The sequence below is a fragment of the Danio rerio genome, chromosome 24, assembly GCF_052040795.2.
Source record: "Danio rerio strain M-AB ecotype USA chromosome 24, GRCz13ab, whole genome shotgun sequence".
In the NCBI taxonomy this organism is placed as follows: domain Eukaryota; kingdom Metazoa; phylum Chordata; class Actinopteri; order Cypriniformes; family Danionidae; genus Danio; species Danio rerio.
In genome coordinates this window covers 5,570,001-5,591,056 of record NC_141044.1, presented here as the reverse complement: position 1 = coordinate 5,591,056, position 21,056 = coordinate 5,570,001, and the positions used below count along the sequence as shown (strand labels likewise).

The 21,056-nt window shown below is 36.4% G+C and overlaps 1 long non-coding RNA gene across 10 annotated transcripts in view; it reads left to right on the top strand.

Moving 5' to 3' along the window:
- The window catches only part of LOC137489281 (uncharacterized), a 602,555-nt gene that overhangs the window by 179,779 nt on the left and 401,720 nt on the right, over positions 1-21,056 (top strand). For all 10 annotated transcript variants that reach the window (XR_015524713.1, XR_015524716.1, XR_015524720.1 and 7 more), the window contains one exon: positions 18,777-18,877. This is a non-coding gene — a long non-coding RNA (uncharacterized LOC137489281). The remainder of the gene's footprint in view (positions 1-18,776; positions 18,878-21,056) is intronic.

The following is a 21,056-nucleotide window of genomic DNA, read 5'->3' as shown; positions in this document are numbered from 1 at the left end:
AGATAGATAGATAGATAGATAGATAGATAGATAGATAGATAGATAGATAGATAGATAGATAGATAGATAGATAGATAGATAGATAGATAGATAGATAGATAGATGATAAATGGATGGATGGATGGATAGATAGACAGACGGACGGACGAACAGACAGACAAACAGACAGACAGACAGACAGACAGACAGACAGACAGACAGACAGACAGACAGACAGACAGACAGATAGATAGATAGATAGATAGATAGATAGATAGATAGATAGATAGATAGATAGATAGATAGATAGATAGATAGATAGATAGATAGATAGATAGATAGATAGATAGATAGATAGATAAATGATAAATGGATGAATGAATAGATAGATAGACAGACAGACAGACGGACGGACGGACGGACGGACGGACGAACAGACAGACAAACAGACAAACAGACAGACAGACAGACGGACAGACAGACAGACAGACAGACAGATAGATAGATAGATAGATAGATAGATAGATAGATAGATAGATAGATAGATAGATAGATAGATAGATAGATAGATAGATAGATAAATGATAAATGGATGGATGGATGGATAGACGGACAGACAGACAGACAGACAGACAGACAGACAGACAGACAGACAGATAGATAGATAGATAGATAGATAGATAGATAGATAGATAGATAGATAGATAGATAGATAGATAGATAGATAGATAGATAGATAGATAGATAGATAGATAGATAGATAGATAGATAGATAGATAGTTCAGTGGTGCAACACAAAAATATTTAGTAGTGTGCAAGTTGTAACTTACTGTCCCTTTAAGTCACAACAAGGCTATGTTTTAAACGACTGGTGCAACCGGCCCCTTGTTCCAAAACAGTTGTCTAGGTTTAAAAGCAACCTTAAACTCAGCAACAGCTTTAAAAGAAAATTGCCCTGATGCAAGCTGCATTTGCACAGTATAAATTGAATTATTTTTACAAATGAGGGACTATTTTTCACTCAAACTTTCAGTAATATTTAGAAAAGATACATTTTCTTTACTTGCCCTTGCTAATTATTTGGCAAGTAGTCATTGTTCTTGCAGATTTTTGCAGTACACTTTCACTAAAGATGGGACATACATGATGGATGGATCTCTGTTATGTATTCTTTAATTAACCAAGTTCTAATGTTAATTTTAATCAGTTCCCCAAGGGCGAGGTGTCGATCAGGATGATGAATGTGTGGAATAAACATGTTCACTTTGAGGATGAGCTTTGAGCTTTGCTGATGTCTTTGAACAGATATCCTGTGAGGATCAAAAGTGTCAGCTCTATCACAGGTTTTTCTTGAAACAGAATTGAGGTGTTTTTGTGAATTGAGGTGTTTTGAGTTTTTGCCCAGAGTCTGGTTTGCCACAGTGTGTTTTGGGTCAGTGCACTGTAAGCAGACAGTGGAAAGAGGTTGGCTGGAGGCAAAGCGATGGAAATTGTGCATTGATTTCCTTTCGCTTGGAAAATGCTAGTAGATGTAAATAGCTCGAAACATTTATGCCCAGACATATTCACTTTTCAATGCACTCTTCTAAGGCATAGAAGAAAGAATGGATAGATATGATATCTATCGATGGATGGATGAATGGATGGATGCAACAAATGAAAACTTTTTGTTATCATTTAATGGTTGTAAGAAATTAGAATCAATTTAAAAATATTTTGAAAGGCACCCTTTATAATGATGCCAGTATTTTACACATATAGTAGATAGATGTTAAAACTAAATAGATGGGCCCAAGATTCTCAAGAAATCAGGCAAGGTTGGTGAAGGAAAAATCATGGTTTGGGGCTACATTTAATATGGGGCATGCAAAAGATCTGAAGAGTGGATGGCAACATCAACAGCCCGAGGTATCAAGACATTTGCGCTGCCCATTACATTACAAACCACAGGAGAGGGCAAATTCTTCAGCAGGATAGTGCTCCTCCTCATACTTTAGCCTCCACATCAAAGATCTTGAAAGAAAAGAATGATAAGGTGCTCCAGGATTGGCCAGCCCAGTCACCAGGCATGAACATTATTGAGCATGGGCATAGAAGATGAGTCCAAATAATTTTTATGAACTCTAAGACTCCTGCAATAACACTTTCTCTGCCATTCGAGGAGACTTTATTAATAAGTGATTTGAGTCATTGCAGAGATGCTGTCCTCCAAGCTCATGGGAGTCACAAACAATATTCATTCTTTCTCCACTGCAGCATGACTTTATATTCTATAATGTACACTATTTCTGTTAAGTTACAAGACTTTTGTCTAAGCAAAGTCAAACCTTACTGTTATAATTCAATAATTAAAAATCAAGGCATGATCATGTTTTATTTTGGTAAAATAAGCGTAATCCAGAGGCCTTTGCCTTTCATTTTAGCCTCTTGTGATACCAAATGTTCAACTAGAAGTCAAATTATTATTTGTTATTCCTAAAACTTAGATAGGCAACAAGACTTTTGTCAGGTAGTGTATGATAGAATTGTTCTGTAGCTAACAATAGTAATACAAAATATTTTTAAGGGGGTTAATAATATTAATTTGCATCATCCACTATAGTTTATTTACAAAATGCATAATTTACAAGATATGATAGCATGTTTTTCCTCATCTCTCTTGTCAATCAATCAAAACATCCTTGTGGATAAATCTAAGAGAATAGATTTCCGCAAGACAGAAAGTGGAAGTAATATAAATGTAAATTCCCCCAGAAGGGAGTATTCTTAAGTATTCTTAAAGAAGTAAGTATTATTAAATCATTGGCACAAATAAACAAGCATATAATTTTCTGAAAACTCTGAGCGAGCAGTGCCAGATGTCAACAGTCAATCAGTCATTCTGTCAAAAGTTTCTAAAATGAAAGCACAAAAATAAATGAAAACAGAGCGTGAACAGTGGCCATACATGCTATTTGGAAACACACAACTGCATAAACACAATAAATAAATAATTTAATGTGTTTGCGATTCAGTAAAAACCTCTAATGATAAATATATACACTTGGATCAATGCACCGTGTCTCTTAAGTCCAGTTAGAAGCAATCAAAATGATTTAATTTATTCGCTTATCAACATGATGCCCAAAATCATGTGCTACATTGTGCAATTATAATGCAAATCTCTCTCTTTAGATAGATAGATAGATAGATAGATAGATAGATAGATAGATAGATAGATAGATAGATAGATAGATAGATAGATAGATAGATAGATAGATAGATAGATAGATAGATAGATAGATAGATAGATGGGTCGATAGATGGGTCGATAGATAGATAGATAGATAGATAGATAGATAGATAGATAGATAGATAGATAGATAGATAGATAGATAGATAGATAGATAGATAGATAGATAGATAGATGGGTCGATAGATGGGTCGATAGATAGATGGATAGATAGATAGATAGATAGATAGATAGATAGATAGATAGATAGATAGATAGATAGATAGATAGATAGATAGATAGATAGATAGATAGATAGATAGATAGATAGATAGATAGATAGATGGTTCGATAGATGGTTCGATAGATAGATAGATAGATAGATAGATAGATAGATAGATAGATAGATAGATAGATAGATAGATAGATAGATAGATAGATAGATAGATAGATAGATAGATAGATAGATAGATAGATAGATAGATAGATGGTTCGATAGATGGTTCGATAGATAGATAGATAGATAGATAGATAGATAGATAGATAGATAGATAGATAGATAGATAGATAGATAGATAGATAGATAGATAGATAGATAGATAGATAGATAGATAGATAGATAGAAAGATAGATAGATAGATGGTTCGATAGATAGATAGATAGATAGATAGATAGATAGATAGATAGATAGATAGATAGATAGATAGATAGATAGATAGATAGATAGATAGATAGATAGATAGATAGATAGATAGATGGATGGATGGATGGATGGATGGATGGATGGATGGATGGATGGATGGATGGATGGATGGATGGATGGATGGATAAGCCTGTTGCTACTGTATTCTGTGTGGTTGCTAGGGTGTTTTCCTGCATATGATTTGAAGGATGTAGACATCACTGAGCTGCAACAGGCTTTAGCCAGAATCTGTTCCAATGATGTATGAAGCACAATGTAGGACCATCCATCAGCAAAACAGTGTGTTGTCTTCTTTTCAATCAGCATGCTAACACAACAAGCACAGATGGAAATAAATAATCTGCCCTAAACTACATTTAGCATTTATAATTATCATAAAATCACTGCAGAGCAAGATTATTGTATATATTTTTTTTGGATGCCCAATTGTCATTCTGTAGATGTGCTATTATATTTGATTTCAGCTGTAGGTGTCTTTTTTAATTTAGATTAGTTACAATTATTACATTCTGTGGGCTTGAACCTTCCATGATCTAATCATTAGTGGTCAGCTAGGATGCATTCTTGTTTTCACCTGGCAACATCATAAGTTTGAATAATAAGAATGATGGAATTATGATGAAATAGCAACAAAACGTCCATCAAGTTTCTTCAGAACCAGACTAAGCAATTATTAAAAACAACAACAACAACAAAAGTACACTGTCAAATAAAAATAAAGGGGAAAATATAATGGAGCTATATAATTATTCAGTTAAGAGCAGAGTGAGTGATTTCATTACCTTTTTGAAATACCATGTTTTCGCTTGGCGTCACGGTGGCGCAGGGGGTAGCACGATCACCTCGCAGAAAAAGGTCACTAGTTTGAGCCCCCTGCAGGGTCAGTTGGCATTTCTGTGTGGAGTTTGCATGGTCTCCCCATATTCATGTGGGTTTTTAATTAACAAAGGGACTAAGCTGAAAAGAAAATGACTGAATGTTTCACTTTAAGATAATCAATAATTATTCTGGATAATAATAATAAGAGAAAGTTAAACAAAACAAAACCAACCACTTTTCACTTTTTTTTTGTGAAATATAGGTGTCCTAATAGTGTTTTTAGCTACGTGGGACACATATATGACTGTCAGTATCTCAAAAAATGTGTTTTGGTGTTTCCTTACCCTTTAAGCTGTAGCAAAGATAGTTTGGAAGGGGACTGAGAACACTTATTTAGCTAGACATCAATCAGTTTGTTTGGTTCACACCAAAGTTTGCTTATTGTATTCCCTCTTGCTCAGATTAGCGTTCTTCAGCTTTCAGGGTTTAGACTGCAGCTCTACACAGGAAGTTTGGCGAGAGGAGAAATGGTCGTGCCCACCTGAGCCTGGTTTCTCTCAAGGTTTTTTTTTTCCTTCACTTTCGTCAATTGGTGAAGTTTGTTCCTCGCCGCTGTCGCCACTAGTGTGCTTGGTTTGGGATTTGTGGAGCTCAAATCGATGGATTTGCTTTTCAGTGTTTAGACTTTCAGCAGTGACATTTAAACCACACTGAACTAAACTAAATTGAACGCCGTCTTTCGGATAAGACATCAAACCGAGATCCTGACTTTCTGTGGTCATTGAAAATCCCAGTATGTGCTTCGAAAAGAGTAGGGGTTTAACCCCAAATTTGATAACCGACCTCTGTCCACCATGGCCTCCTAACCATCCCCATATCATAATTGGCTTCCTCACTCTTTCTCCTCTCCAACAATCAGCTGGTCTAGCGCAATATGGCTGCTGTCGCATCATCCAGGTGGATGCTGCACACTGGTGGTGGATGAGGAGATTTCCCCCAATGTGTAAAGCACTTTGAGTGTCCAGAAAAGCTCTATATAAATGTAAGGAATTATTCATTATTATTAATAACTTTAACTAAACAGAGACCGTTTCAATTTACTAGAACTTCTGTAATGCTACTTTGACACAATCTACATTGTAAAAGCGCTAGAGAAATAAAGATGAAATGAACTGAGCCTAAATTTGATGTAATCAAACCAAACAAGATGCAATTGATATGCTCTTAATTTGGTATAATAACTTTAATTTCAAACATTTACTGGTGCAATCCCAAGGCTTTTTTCTCCCCAAGTTTTTTTTTTTCCTTTTGCCCAATGGAGATTCATAACGTGGCTGAACTGAATTATATATGTCATTTTTGTGGGTCTCTGCGCAAACCAAAGGTCACGTTTTCCTTCTTCCCTATTTAGTCAATCCCTATACAGTGTGATCTTTAATTTATTCATTAGCCTTGTGCAGTGGGATATTTCATGCGGTTGCATCAAGTAGGTACATCTGAGAGTAATTTAGTCTAGGGAATTGCAAAACCTATTGTCAGCAGTTTCTTAGAAGAAAATGAAAAATATATATATCACAGAGCCTTAAATGATGTATCAATAGAAGCTTTGAAGAAACGCCAAACCTTATCAAACAATGCCACTATCACAATAGCGCAATTCATTTTCATAAATCTGAGCTTTTCTCCTGAGAGCATATGCAAACTCCGGTGCAACAAACACGATGCTGTAATTGCTGTCAGAGATTTAGCGATAGGATTTATGTCATGCCTGGAGCATAATCAGGTGTTTTCTGTAACAGGTTATGACAAATTCTCAAAGGGACTAATTACAATGGCACAGAAGTGAAGCTGTCATCACTTTATCCAAGGAGCTGCACTTGTCTAATGTAAATATTGATTCACCTGAAGGGTGTAGGTAGAGGAAATGCAAAATATTAAACGTGCACATTTTGGGAAAATAGTGGGTAACACATTCTGCATACTGAAGATGCTTTAAAGTGCCTCATTATGCTTTTCAATTTCAGCAATTCCAGTCTTTCTGCTTAATCGTGTGTAGGTTTGTAGAAAGCTTCAAAATAGTATCATTAGAGCACTTTAACATTGTTGGGAAGGGAACTTTTTGAGTGCTGGAAAGGTTATTTTCTGAATAAAGGCTGTAGAGGTACTGTAGGTAACTCTAGTGCAGGGGTCACCAAACTTGTTCCTGGAGGGCCGGTGTCCTGCTGATTTAAGCTCCCTAATCAAACACACCTGAACAAGCTAGGTATACTTGAAACATCCAGGCAGGTGTGTTTAGGCAAGTTGGAGCTAAACTCTACAGGGACACCGGCCCTCCAGGACAGAGATCTTCCAACATTCTTTGCCAACAGCTTGATCTATGCTTGATTTTCAAACAAACAAATGTTCTGCACTTTTCACATTCACACAGTTCACAGTTCTTTAGCCTAAATACACAGAAAAAAAATATATGGACCACATTCACCTCATATTTCGTTTTTCAAACAAATCTGTTCTTAAACCCCACTTATGCGCTTTTCACAAAAAAAATTGACAATCACAAATGCTGTCTTCTTATCTGCAATTTGTCCTAACTCAGAACTGTAGGAACACTCCAGACCAGACGTACGCATATTTGAATGAAAATAGTTTGTTCAAATTATCAGTTATACTTTTTATACATTATAAGTTTATAGTATTTGAATGTATTGTATTGGTGTTTAAAAAAAAATTAAATTATATATGTATATATATATATATATATATATATATATATATATATATATATATATATATATATATATATATATATATATGTATGTATATATATGTATGTGTATATAATATATATATATATATATATATATATATATATATATATATATATATATATATATAATAGAATTTTTAATTATATATATATTTTTTAAAACACACACACATATATATATATATATATATATATATATATATATATATATATATATATATATATATATATATATATATATATATATATATATATATATATATATATATCCTCAGTTAGGTGCAGAAATACTTGGACATCGACACAATTCTAACATTTTTTATCTTAGATTACACAATAGATTTAGAATGAAACTAACAAGATGTGCTTTAACTGCAGACTGCCAGCTTTAATTTAAGGGGATTTATATCCAAATCAGGAATTACAACAGTTTGTATATGTGCCTCTTACTTGTTAAGGTTCCAAAAGTAATTGGACAGAATAATAATCATAAATCAAACTTTCACTTTTTAATACTTGGTTGCAAATCCTTTGCAGTCAATTACTGCCTGAAGTCTGGAATGCATAGACATCACCAGATGCTGAGTTTTATTCCTGGTGGTGCTCTGTCTGACCTCCATAGCAACTGTCTTTAATTCCTGCTTGTTCTTGGGGATTTTTCCCTTCACTTTTGCCTTAAGCAAGTGAAATACATGCTTAATCAGATTCAGATCAGTGGATTGGCTTGGGCATTGCATAAAATTCCACTTTTTTCCCTTTCAAAAACTCTTTGGTTACTTTTGCTGTATGCTTTGGGTCATTCTCCATCTACACTGTGAAGCACTGTCCAATGAGTCCTGAAAAATCTGGCCTAACATGAGCTGAAAATATTGCCTGAAACACTTCAGAATTCATCTTGCTGCTTTTATCAGCCATCAGTCAGGTTAATCCAAAGACATGTGGTACAGGTGAATTGGACTAAACAAACTAAATTGGCCCAAATTTAGCCCAGGGTTTTAGGGTCTGGTGACAGCCTTTTTAAGTCTTCAATTATTGTGTGCATTCTGGAAAGTTAAAGACCCTTATTAAACGATACCAAAATGTTTTTAAAGAAAACAAATCAACAATAGTGAGTAATGTACATGTATATAGCACATTAATTGTGTATTGTCTTACAATCAAAGCACTTTACAATTGAATGAGGGGTCTCTCTGCACCACCCCCCAGTCTGCAGTGTTCTACAAAAATGTACCCTATTCGTAGAATGACTTAATCCAGGATCCTACTGCTAATAATAATAATAACAATAGAAATAATAATGATAATAATGCAAATAATAACCCAGCTAAATTCCCAGAAAAATGCCAGATGCTGACAGAGGAGGAATGATATTATTAGATTGTAACATCTGGCACATGGCGGATGCACTGCAATCTCCCAGGCTGGGCCAACTTGAAGAATGGCTGTTCTTGTGAGGCTGACATATTTCCAACGTTCAGCATCTTAGGAATCACGCGGGCCTGCTGTGGTGTTTCACTGGAGGCGGACATCCAGACCGCAGCCTTTGACATCTTCACAAAGAGAGCAAACCTGCTCAATCAGGAGACTCGGTGCCTCAAGATAAATGCTGTTCTTTCTGAGGACGAAACAATCCAATATCTATAGCGTCTGTAAGGGTCTTGATAGCTCCGAATATAGCTCTATTGCTTTAGCTCCTCTGGGACAGCAGATCATTTATTTCTTCTGACCAACAGAGGGAAGTACTGTAGGACTCCAGGCAGAAAACGCTGGGAAGATTTGTCTTGCTTTTAAAAGGTGGTAATAGGTCACACATTAGGGAAAAATTTGGTGACACTTCATTTTAATGTACAGTTCATGCTATTAGCAAACCATTAACTAGAACCTTTAGCTTAACAAACTGCTAATTAGCTGCTTATTAGTAGTAAGGTAGTAGTTGGATTTAGATATTGGGTAGGGTTAGAGATGTAAAATAAGATCATACTTTATTGGTGATAATAAGCCACAACCAACCACTGGGAAACACCCATACACTCTTGCATTCACACACATATTCTACAGCCAATTTAGCTTATTCAGTTCACCTACTGCATGTCTTTGTACTCTGTGGGAAACCATAGCACCCGAAGGAAACCCAAGCAAACACGGAGAGAACATGTAAACTCCACAAAGAAATGCCAACTCACCAAGCTGGGGCTCGAACATTGCTAATGACTGAGCCACCGTGTCACATAATTGGTACTTACGTGGGTTCAAAAATGGTTACTCAATCCTAAAGAGACCCTTAAATTTGCTGGATGGACCCAACCCAGACCTGTTTGTTATTTGAAAATAAGACTCAAACCTGACTTAAGAAATGCCTTAGGGTGTACTCACACTATGCTCTCCGAACCGTGCTCAGGCCTGTTTCCCAGATCGTTTGAGAAGTGTAAGTGCTCTGAATCAGGCTCAGGCATGGTTCAGTTGGCCGGCTCTGGCCCGGTTGGAAGTAGTGTGCCAGAGCACAGTTCTAGTTGGCTTTGGCGTGGTGTGCTTGTAGTGTGAGTGCAATGTGCGCCTGAGCCCAAAACTGAAGACGAGAACTGTCTTTTACGGGACTGTTTTGTATGGATTTATTAATCATTCTTACTGTTCAATGAACGCAAACTGTCATAGATTATTAAAGATGCAAACCCCTCACTGCACGACAGCTGCACCTTCTGCAAACCTCCTAATTTTTGCAGCACAATGATTGTTTATGAGCGTCAAAAGTGTCTGATCTGTTCGGCGAAATATTTGACTGTGTGTCACCGCATATCAAACGACTAAAACAATAAACCTAAAGAAATCTCCACTGTGCTGAGAGAGAGCACATCTTAAACTGAACAGCGCATCATCGGTGACGTAAGCGTGCTCAGGCACGAATGCAATGTGATTGCGGGCAGGGAGATGGGAGGGGGGGACAAGGTAAACTGTACATAGTGTGAGTACGCCCTTAACGTACCAAACCTGATGCAAACGCAATTCTGCAGACACGACTACACTCAGTTGGCACATATTGACAGCAAACTATTATTAACAAGCATACATACGATTTGAGCTTTTCGTTAGAAGCCTTGCCTGACTGTGGTTGGGTGAATGACACTGCAACTCTGTTGCCTCCCTGCTGAAAAATCCAGCCTAAACCAGCCTAGGCTGGTTGGCTGGTTTTAGCTGGTCGACCATGCTGGTTTTAGAGGGGTTTTGGCCACTTCCAGGCTGGTTTCCAGCCATTTGCAGCCTGGTTGTAGCTAGCCAAGCTGGGAGTCCAGCCAAAACCAGCTATATCCAGCTTAAACCAGGCTGGTCAAGCTGGTTTTAGCTGGATTTGGCTGGTCATTTTCCAGTTAAGACCAGGCTGGAAATGGCTGGAATTCAGCCTGGAAATGGCCAAAACCCCTCTAAAACCAGGTTGGTCAACCAGCTAAAACCAGCCAACCAGCCTAGGCTGGTTTAAGCTGGATTTTTCAGCAGGGCTGGTTGCCCGATTCTCCATAGCTGACTAGACAAAAGAGCCCTATACAGTATATTGTTTGTTTGTTTGCCCTTAATGTCATTGTATTGTATTGTTTACAAATTTTTATCCTTTTTTATTCTTTAGACTACATTTAATGTATATATTTATATGTCATTTTATGTATAATTGTATTTATTAATTCTTTTATTTATAAATTCTAATGTAAATTATTTCTTAAAACTCTATGTTTTGTATTAACGTTATATGTTAGGCACCTAGGGTCTGAGAGTAACGTAATTTCAATTCTCTATATGTAATGTACAAGTGGTTGAATTGACAATAAAGCTGACTTTGACATTGACTTTGATATCGCTGGCTACATGTACAGTACTTAGAAATAGGAACAATCCTCGATCAGTTTGCTCAGGGCATTGGTAATTTCATCAGTTTAATAAGTGTACAAGTGATACCAATTGGCATTTAAATTGCAATGCATCACGCACTAACAAAGAATGCACTATACTTTTAATTATTTAGAAGTGACCAATATTGTAAGTTGACTTCTCCAATCCAAACTGTTTCTCAAGCACTGAAACACTGCTGCATGAATATAATGTATCACAACACTACAGAGACCTGAGGAGAAGAGAAGAAGTCCTTAAGGCTGATCATGGATCAATCAATCCACTATGGGAAATAGTGAAAATGTTTGTGCTGTTTAATGTAATTGAGATGCTGTGTCCCTCTCATTGCATAACCTACATGTCCAGGTATGATTTTATCGGTCATTTATTACAGTTTTTACCATATTTACCTGTTTTGTCAGGAAATAATACAACTCAATACACTTATTTTTGTGGTTGGGGTGTTTTTTCCCTTTCAATGTGAGGATTACTGTCTTTTAACAGTCATAGTCCAGTCGTTTATCACAAGATGAACAGATCACTTGGAGAAAGAAAGAGCATCCTCATGGGAAATGTTTTGTTTATCCCTGTTGACTGAACACCAATCAATATGCCGCTCCGAACCTATTAGCCTCCCTGAACTGCTTAACACAAGCTGACCCCTATTACCCAGTGCAGTCAATGATGTCTGTCACCGTAATACTCTTAATGCTATTTTCCATTAGCTTTATCAGGAACATCAACCTGTTGCTAAGAGTCAGAAATGCATTAAATCTGCAGAAAGCTAGGACAGCCAAGGCTGCTGTGCCCTGTTTTCATTTATTGGAGGATTGCGATCTTGAAGCTGCAGTGTTTATGGTTTGTTTTCAGTTTGCTTTGATTGGATCAACATGTCCAGTAAATAAATGAGGGTTCATGAGTCTTGTAGCTGAAGGAATTGGGGCTGTGGAAGTCTAATACTATAGAAGCAGCCGGTGAAAGAAAAACTGATTTATTGGTTGCAGTAATAGCATGCCCTGAACCTTGACCTCACAGTTCTCAAAACTACCGCTGAAACATAATTTGGAGCATCTTTTAGAGCAGGTATTGCTAGTGTTGACTTGATTTTCGCATTTTTCACATGTTGTGAACATAACCCAACCAGTGTAGTCAGCATTGCCTAAGAAAAGTATACATTCTGGGAAGTCCGGCACATGATCAGAATTCAGTATTCACGTTGCCACGATATACCCCGGATATGGCTATGACCTTGCAAGTGCAGGGCTCGAAATTAACATTGTTGCTAGGTAGCACCCACCAACTATAAGCTCCGCTTGCATGCCGGACAGCATCTGTCGATTATATGAAGGATTAAACAGAACCTCCCGTGCTAGATGTGGCAAACAGTTGTCTGGAAGCTATAGTAGCTCTCTCTGTCATCCCAAGCCAGAAGGCATTGACTGAGTGATTGACAGCTTATATGAACCAATCCATTCGCGTTCAGTTCTAGAGCATTGGGCCAATAAGAAGAGCGTGAAGGCGGGGCAAGCATTACAGACTTGGCTTTGTTTACTGCAGCAAGTTGACATGACAACTGTTTAAAACCAGTCCTGAGCTCTGCGTTTCGCGTTTCAAGTACAAAGGTGTCTGCGTGAATCTCTCCACGCATGTGGTGAACATTTTGCTGTAAAAACTGTTCGCACACAATATTTTTATGCACTCGCACATATGCTCTCAAATATATTTTTAGGTCACATAGATAAAATTTCGGGCGCAAATGCGACCAAAATGGTTGCAATTTCGAGCCCTGAAGTAGGAAATATTAGGTAATCTATGCTTTGCACTGCCATCTTTGTCATCAACATGTACTTGGGATTCAACTAGTCATGAGACTTTCTTGAACAATTTGTTTATTTTGAACAAATGTTTTATATGACTCCAAAATGATGAGTCCTCTAAAGGAGTGATTCGCTCATTCACGCATACGCACATTTATGCAGGTGGGGTGTAAGATCAGTACCTTCTTTGAGTCTTCCATGAGGTTTCAGTCTTTCTTTCATCACGTGAAATAACAGAAGCCAATCATATGCAGTCAGACCTGGAAAACTATTAGATCTATTCATTTCTTGAGTCCTCTTTGTCCTTACATGTTGAACGAATGACTCAAAAACCCCAAAAGGACTCAAAATGCGATCTCATCATGGGTCCTTCAGGCTAAGCTTATGTATATGGGACAAACAGTGTCATGGACAGTGGAGGACTGGCCATAGGGAGCACAGTCAATCTGGTCTGCTACCTTGACTCTGGCCTAACATTCCCCCCACCACCCCCCACGTTCACGCACCCACCACCAAACCCCCACCCCACCCCCGGTCTATAGTTACCAAACTAAACCAAACCACACCACTCTAAATCAAACCACATTCCCTAAACCAAAGCACACTACTCCCCCTCACTTCGCTTTTCGATTGCACCTTTTGTAGCCTGAGCCACAATAACTTTTCCCATGTAAAAATACTGTACCAGTTCACCCCTGGTCATTTTTACATTTTAAAAGTACTTTTAAGTTTATTATTTATATTATTATTTAGATTAAGCCTACAGATAAATGTCAACCATCGTCCCTACGACATGGGTGCAGTTTATCCGTGAAAAGCTCTGCATTTTTAACAATTTTACTGCTTTCACTTTAACTAAATTCTTTCATTAAATTCTGTTTATGCCAAACAAACAAATAGATTGACTGTGATTTAATGTATCAATAAACAAATTCTGTGATTAATGAATTAATCATTTGGTATCTAAAATATGATCAAAACAAGTGCAGTCAGTACACAAAGAATAAAAGTCGGAGAGCCAGAAGCAAGTCCAAACTCTCTTCTGATGGAACACCCTTTCTTTTCCTATAAGAAAAAGCATTTTTCTGACCATTACTTCTGCAGGCCAGTCTCACAAAGTTGCCCGGCAATTAAACATTTGGCTTTCCTAGTTTTTCTTGTTGCCACATAATAGATGTAGCAATTTTCTCTCACCTCGAGCCCCCCTGACAGAACAGAGCAATCAATTTTTTTTTTGCTTCCATTCTTCTTGAGCTGCCCGGGTTAAGCCCATAGGACAGACTCTGGGTACTTGTTGCAGTGGCCCACACCGGCATTAGTATGCTAAACTCCACAGTCCATGCTAATCAAAATCAACTACACATTTCTTAACCACAACTCAGTCAAGATCTAGAAAAGAAAACCGTTTCAATTCCCATGACCGATGGGTCTCATTACGAACACCAGGAGTAAGCAAACTGATTAACTCAGAATTTGTTACGGCTAACTGTTGCAGGCTCATGGGTATTATGAGGCATTTTGTGCTCGGAACACAACAATTTATTCACTGCAGACATTAATTGTCACCCCCAACCCTCATCCATCAGCAAAGTTCTTTATCTCGTTTGCTTCCATTGTTCGTGAATCCATTGCAGTGTTTCTGTAAGCTTAACATTCGCCCTTCTGCAAACCCAACGTGTAACTGTTTGTCTTAAATAGCATGCCAAATACTAAGTGAGATAGCATCAGACTTCTTTTATGTGATTAGATACAATTTGAAGAAACTAGCTCAAGTTTTGTACATAAAAAGGTATGTAAAGTATGCCAAAATTCCAGATGTGGTCTAGTTATTACGAAGCATTATCAGTAAGAATTACATCTCTCAGTCATTTATTTTGCTAATAAAGTTGGGCTGGAATGACAGTACACTGCCAAATTGGTTGAGATGTTTACACTATTAAAATGTGAAACACCAGCATCTCTGATTTACATTTTAAGTGTATGTGCATAGCTGGCATTAAATATTTATAGGAAGCTGATGTTCTTGAGCATAACATCCTAATCTATTTAAAAATACATTCAAATCATGTTGTATTTTTAAGCAAGCCTAAAAGTTTAGTGTCTTTAAACTTTTTTAAAGACATTGTATTAACACATATTTTGGAAAAATGCTTTGAAATGCTTTAAAAACTACTTTTTTTTTTTTTTTTTTTTTTTTTTTTTACAAATGTCACCTCATTCTAACAGGGAAAACACCAACAATCAATAATGCATGATTATTTGGTGTCAAGGCTTTGCAATCAAAAAATGTAGTTATAATGGAAGTCAATGGGGCAAAAACAGCCACTAACAAAACGAAGGGGTAGTCATTTTGAACAGTACACAAGATTTAAATGTTTGTACCTTTTTAAGGCATGAAACCATGCACTGTCTGACTCACGACTCACGATTTATTTAAAGAAAATAGTCCACCCAAAATAAAAATTGTGTTATTTATTAATGTCACGTTATGCTGCGTTTACACCAGACGTGGATGAAGTGTCAAGCGTGAGTGATTTGCATGCTAAATCAATGCAAAGACTCGAATAGACATCCTGTGGCACGATTGATGTGGTTCATGTGAATGAAGTGGCGTGAATTAAATGTTTTGCGGGATTGACGCTCTTAACACACATTTCGTGCGAATCGCTCGAGTTTAAAAATCTGAACTTCAGCGGACATTCATGCCGCGATAACCAATCAGGAGCTTTGCATTGTGAGCGTGACTAGGATGTAGCGCTTGTTGTTAGTGTCCCAGGGGAAAGTCCTCCTGCCGACACCGGACAACAGTTCATCAAACTGGGCTTGGTTAAGTCGGAAGCACCGCTGAAAGCCTCCATTATCCAGGTAAAGTTTCTGGAGGAGTTGATGAACTCACAGAGCTGGATGAACCTCTGAATGGATCTAGTGGACTCAGACACGTCTCCAAACGAATTGACGTTGTTTTTCAGCCTTCCTAAAGCACTTAGACACAGCTATTCTCTCAATAAAATCCATGTTAGTCATTTAGCAACAAAGCTAGAGTCACTGGGCAAAAAAAAGGCCTCTGCTCCCTTATACTCCAAAGACAATCAGATTCTCAACCCCTTTAGAAATGTACCCAAAACAGATGAGATGTTTTCAGTGGTTTAGTCAGAAAAAATCAAGCTACGGAAATACATCTGAACACATAAAACAAAAATTTAGTTTGATCTCCACAGTGTCAGTATATTGCGCACAATCACGAGCACTATGCAGTATACAAATTTTAGATACACGATGCTCAAATGTATGTGATACAGTATATATGTTTTTAAAGTTATAGACTTCACAAGTGTAAGTACATTGCTTTTAACTGACTTACAACAGTAAGTTGAATCTTATACAACCAACACTATCTCACGGTAAATTTGTAACTTTTTGATTTAGTGGCTAATTCTTATGAATTCGTACAATCTTGTTCATACAGTTTACTACGATTTGCTCATCCTCCAATGACGGTTGGGTTTAGGGGTGGGGTTTGATGCCACACCTTCTTTTAAAAATCATACATTTTCATACGACGGAATTTTACACACTAAACTGACAAAAGATAAAATAATCATGTTTCCTCATGATATCGGACTGGTATAGCTTTAAAAAGTGAAGTTGAAACAAGGTTAACTTATTTGAATATTAAATTAACATAAAAACTGAGTATCTTGTCATAACGTTACATGATTGTGTATACATACTTCGCAATATACACTAAATAAAAATTTACAAAACGTTAAAACATTGGTAGAGGTGACTTTTTCAGTTTAGCAGATAGGTTGGAGTAGGTTTGGTTGAAATTAGTTAAAATCTGAAGTGTGTATATGATAATTGTTAACTTTGATAGGATGATTGGCAGGCTGACAAAATGGATGCCATGTGACAGACTCCCTTATGCGAAAGATCATTCATTTATTCATTTTACTTTGGATTAGTCCCTTACATATCAGGGGTCACCACAATAGGATTGAACCGCCACCTAATCATACATATGTTTTATGCATCTGATGCAATTCTAGATGCAACTCAGTACTGGGAAATACCCATACACTCTCATATTCACAAAAACTCATACAGTATGGGGAATTTAGTTAATCCAATTTACTTATACTGCATGTCTTTGGGCTGTGGTGGAAACCCGAGCACCCTAAAGAAACCCACGTTAACATAGGGAGAACGAGCAAACTCCACGTGGAAATGTTAACTGGCCAAGCCAGGACTCAAACCAGCGACCTTCTTGCTGTGAGGCCACAATGCTAACCACATGCAAAAGTAGAAAGAATAAAATGTTTTTCCTCAAAAAAACAGCGAGTGCATACTTTTTAAGACAAAGGAGAAGTTGGGTAACTGGGACACAATGTTTGTTTATGATAAACCATGATAAATGAACCACATCCTGACACAGGCGGAACATTATCTAAGATTTGAAAAGAAAACTCCATTAAGATATAGTGAGAAATAAGAACAGTTCCCTGTCAAACAAATAATAGGACACACATTATAGTCATTATTATAATGGTTTGACTGCTGCTGCTTGCATCCTGCAACTTAAATTGGCCGAAATGAAGCTCTCTGTGTAATTGGCTGAGATGTTTACACCGCTGAAATGATGTAACATCAGCATCTCTAATTTATATTTTAGGTGTAAGTGGGTACCAGATATTAAATATTGAAGGCACACTGATGGTCCTGTGGTGTGGCATGTCCTATTCATCTGAAGAATTTTAGATTATTATGCATGCAACTTTTATGTGCTTATATTTATTTAGATACCGCATTAAATATTTGTCATTTGTCAAGTCCGTGGAGGCCGAGATCGCATTGCAACAAATACTGCTAACAAATTTTCTGTGAACAGTGGCCAAAGCAGGGCTTCAGGGCTAATTTTAGCATCACTGCTTGAGGATTGTTAACAACTCTCGTCAACAACAGCTTGAAACAGTCCAGTTTTATTTTTAGCTCCTCTCTTGAGAGAAAACTATCTTTAATAAGAGAGATCAAGAAAATTAGCAGATTTCATTCATTATGTATTAAATTTGACCATTTAAAATGACAAAGAGGTTATGTTTTTATTTTGGTTCTGTATAAACTACAATATTATATTAACTTTTACACTGTAAGTGAAAATTATTATTATTATTATTTTTATTACATACAACATGAAAGAAAATAGGGAACACACATCTTAGATGTCAACTTTTATTATATGTCCATTCTGACTGTTGTCTAATATGTATAATAATTTGATAATTATAATATTATAATAATCTAATAATTTACGTTATAATATATACACACACACGCACAATAGTTCTGTTTGGTTCTGGAATCCGATTGGCTGATAGCCGTGAGATATTGAAGAAATATCAGCACTCGTACGGCGTCTTCACCATTGTTTATTACTCCGCCAATATGAGTGGCAAGCAGAGGTCTACAGTTTGACAACTATTGCAGCTGTTGGACAACATAATGAACTTTTGAGGCTTTTTTTTAGTCAAGAATGAAGTTGTGTAGATTGCAACTATGCAGTTTGTTTATAAGGAGAGTGACTATTTTAAATATTCATAATTTCAGGTATTCAGCGCGTTGGCGGCCAGCCTGCATACTGAGCAGAGCAAAGACGGTTGATGTTAAGCGTGTGTTTCAAACTACAGCTGAACATCATTACAGAACAGGTAAGAGACATTCTAAGTCGATCTCTCTCTTTTGTATGTTTTAGCGCTGTATTTATACCATAGTATTCGGGTAGTGTTTGCTTACTCTGGCTTTTTCGGGGTTAATTGTTGTGATCTCCTGATTGCAACAGAGAAATACTGGAAAATCTATGTAGACTGATGACGTTTCATGTCATATAGCCTTATAATTTTAGAACGTGAGCCTTAGAAAATCACATGTTTTGTCATCATTTTAGACATTACTCTAGAGAATCATTCAAATACTAGCTCTAAAGTTATGTTTTGAAGTAGCTGCTGTTCTAACGTCAGCTGCAGATGTGCATGAATGGTGGAAGAAAGTAGTTCCTCTTACAAAAGGGTTTTTGAGACTCCGTGTTTGATCTTCTTTTTTAAATACATGATTATGCCATCAAACTGTTGTATAAACGCAATATCACACTCGTATAGAAGTGCGATATGGCTGTATATCGTCTCTGGCGGGACACACATCTGTGTGTGTGTGTGTGTGTGTGTGTGAGAGCAATTTGACACGAGTATATATAATTATACATATGTACATATATATATATATATATATATATATATATATATATATATATATATATATATATATATATATATATATATATATATATATATATATATTTATAATGGTCAGATTCTTTTAGTATACATTTGTACTAAGTTTGTAAATCATAAAATGTTAAATTACCACACAAATAATGGCCCAATTGGATTTTTTTTTAATTAAAGTGGTTTATTCTTGTGAGGGTGGAAATTGCAACAAAATACTTTCTGTAGCTTAAAATAATATAATAAAAGTAACATAAAAATAATAATTAATAAAAACAGGGCTGAAAGTATAGGATGGTACTGTCCATGACCATTGTAGCTCACATTATTAAAGGTAATTGGAGGCTGGCCTCATCTCTAGCTGTTTCCCAGTGTCTCGGTGTCCCTTTAGAAGACTTTGAGCTTTGTGCTATTAATCAGTCCAACAAGGCACAAAGTGGCTGCATCAGCAAAACCCTTCCCACAAACCAACAGGCCAAACAGAATCCCCAGCCAGTTCAATTGTCCAGTCCTATGTAATCTAATACCACAGCAAATACACAGAAACAGAGGGAGAGAAAGAGAGAGAAACTTCCCACATGTTTCTTAATATATATACAGTTAAAGTCAAAATGATTAGGCCTCCTGTGTTATTAGCCCCCTGCATCTTTTGTTCCTCAATTTCTGCTTAACGAAAAGAAGATTTTTTTTCAACACATCTAAACAAAATAGTTTAAATAAGTAATTTCTAATAAATAATTTATGTTATCTTTGCCATGATGACAATACATATTATTTTACTAGATATTTTATAAGATACTAGTTTTCAGCTTAAAGTGACATTTAGTCATTGTGTAACGATGGATTATTCTGTAGACAATATATGTATTTGCTTCTATGTTTAAAAAAAATAATAATAATAATTAAAAACTGCTTTTATTCATGCCAAAAAAAAAAAATATATTAGCTTTTCTCCAGAAGAAGAAGAAAAAAAATTATAGGAAATACTGTGAACAATTCCTCTCTCTGTTAAACATTATTGGCTAAATCATTTCTAAAAAATCAGCAGGACGGCTAATTATTTTGACTTCAGCTGTTTTGTTGTAAATGTATAAATTCAAGAAACTGTATAAAAGTCTTCTTCGATTGATTATTTGCCATAAGGTCCAAAAAAGAGTTATATATTTCAGCAGCAAAGACTATATATATAATGTCGAATGAAATAATGTTGTTTTAAGTACTTTTTTCAATTTCCTTTGAAGTATGAGCACGTATTAAGACTAGAATTATTGAGGGGCCATTTCAGAAAGTTCAGAATGAGTTCTTTCTTCTGGAAGACAAAAACTCAAACTTTCAAACACAATACAGGACAAGTAATATTTAAAAATAGCAAAGGGACCCTTTAAAGCAAAGGCAGCCTTCCTCCCTTGAGGTCTGCTTCTATAGAGTAATATTTCCAAAAATGACAATGAGCTTGAACACCTCTTCTTTCAGTCTGCTGAGTAAATCTAGAACCGGTCTTAATAATTGAATTAATGATGGCAGTTTTATTCGAATTTCCATGTTTTGTCATTTAAATGTGTCTATCCGACATTGGAGGCTGTAATATGATGATGGTTGCTTTAAA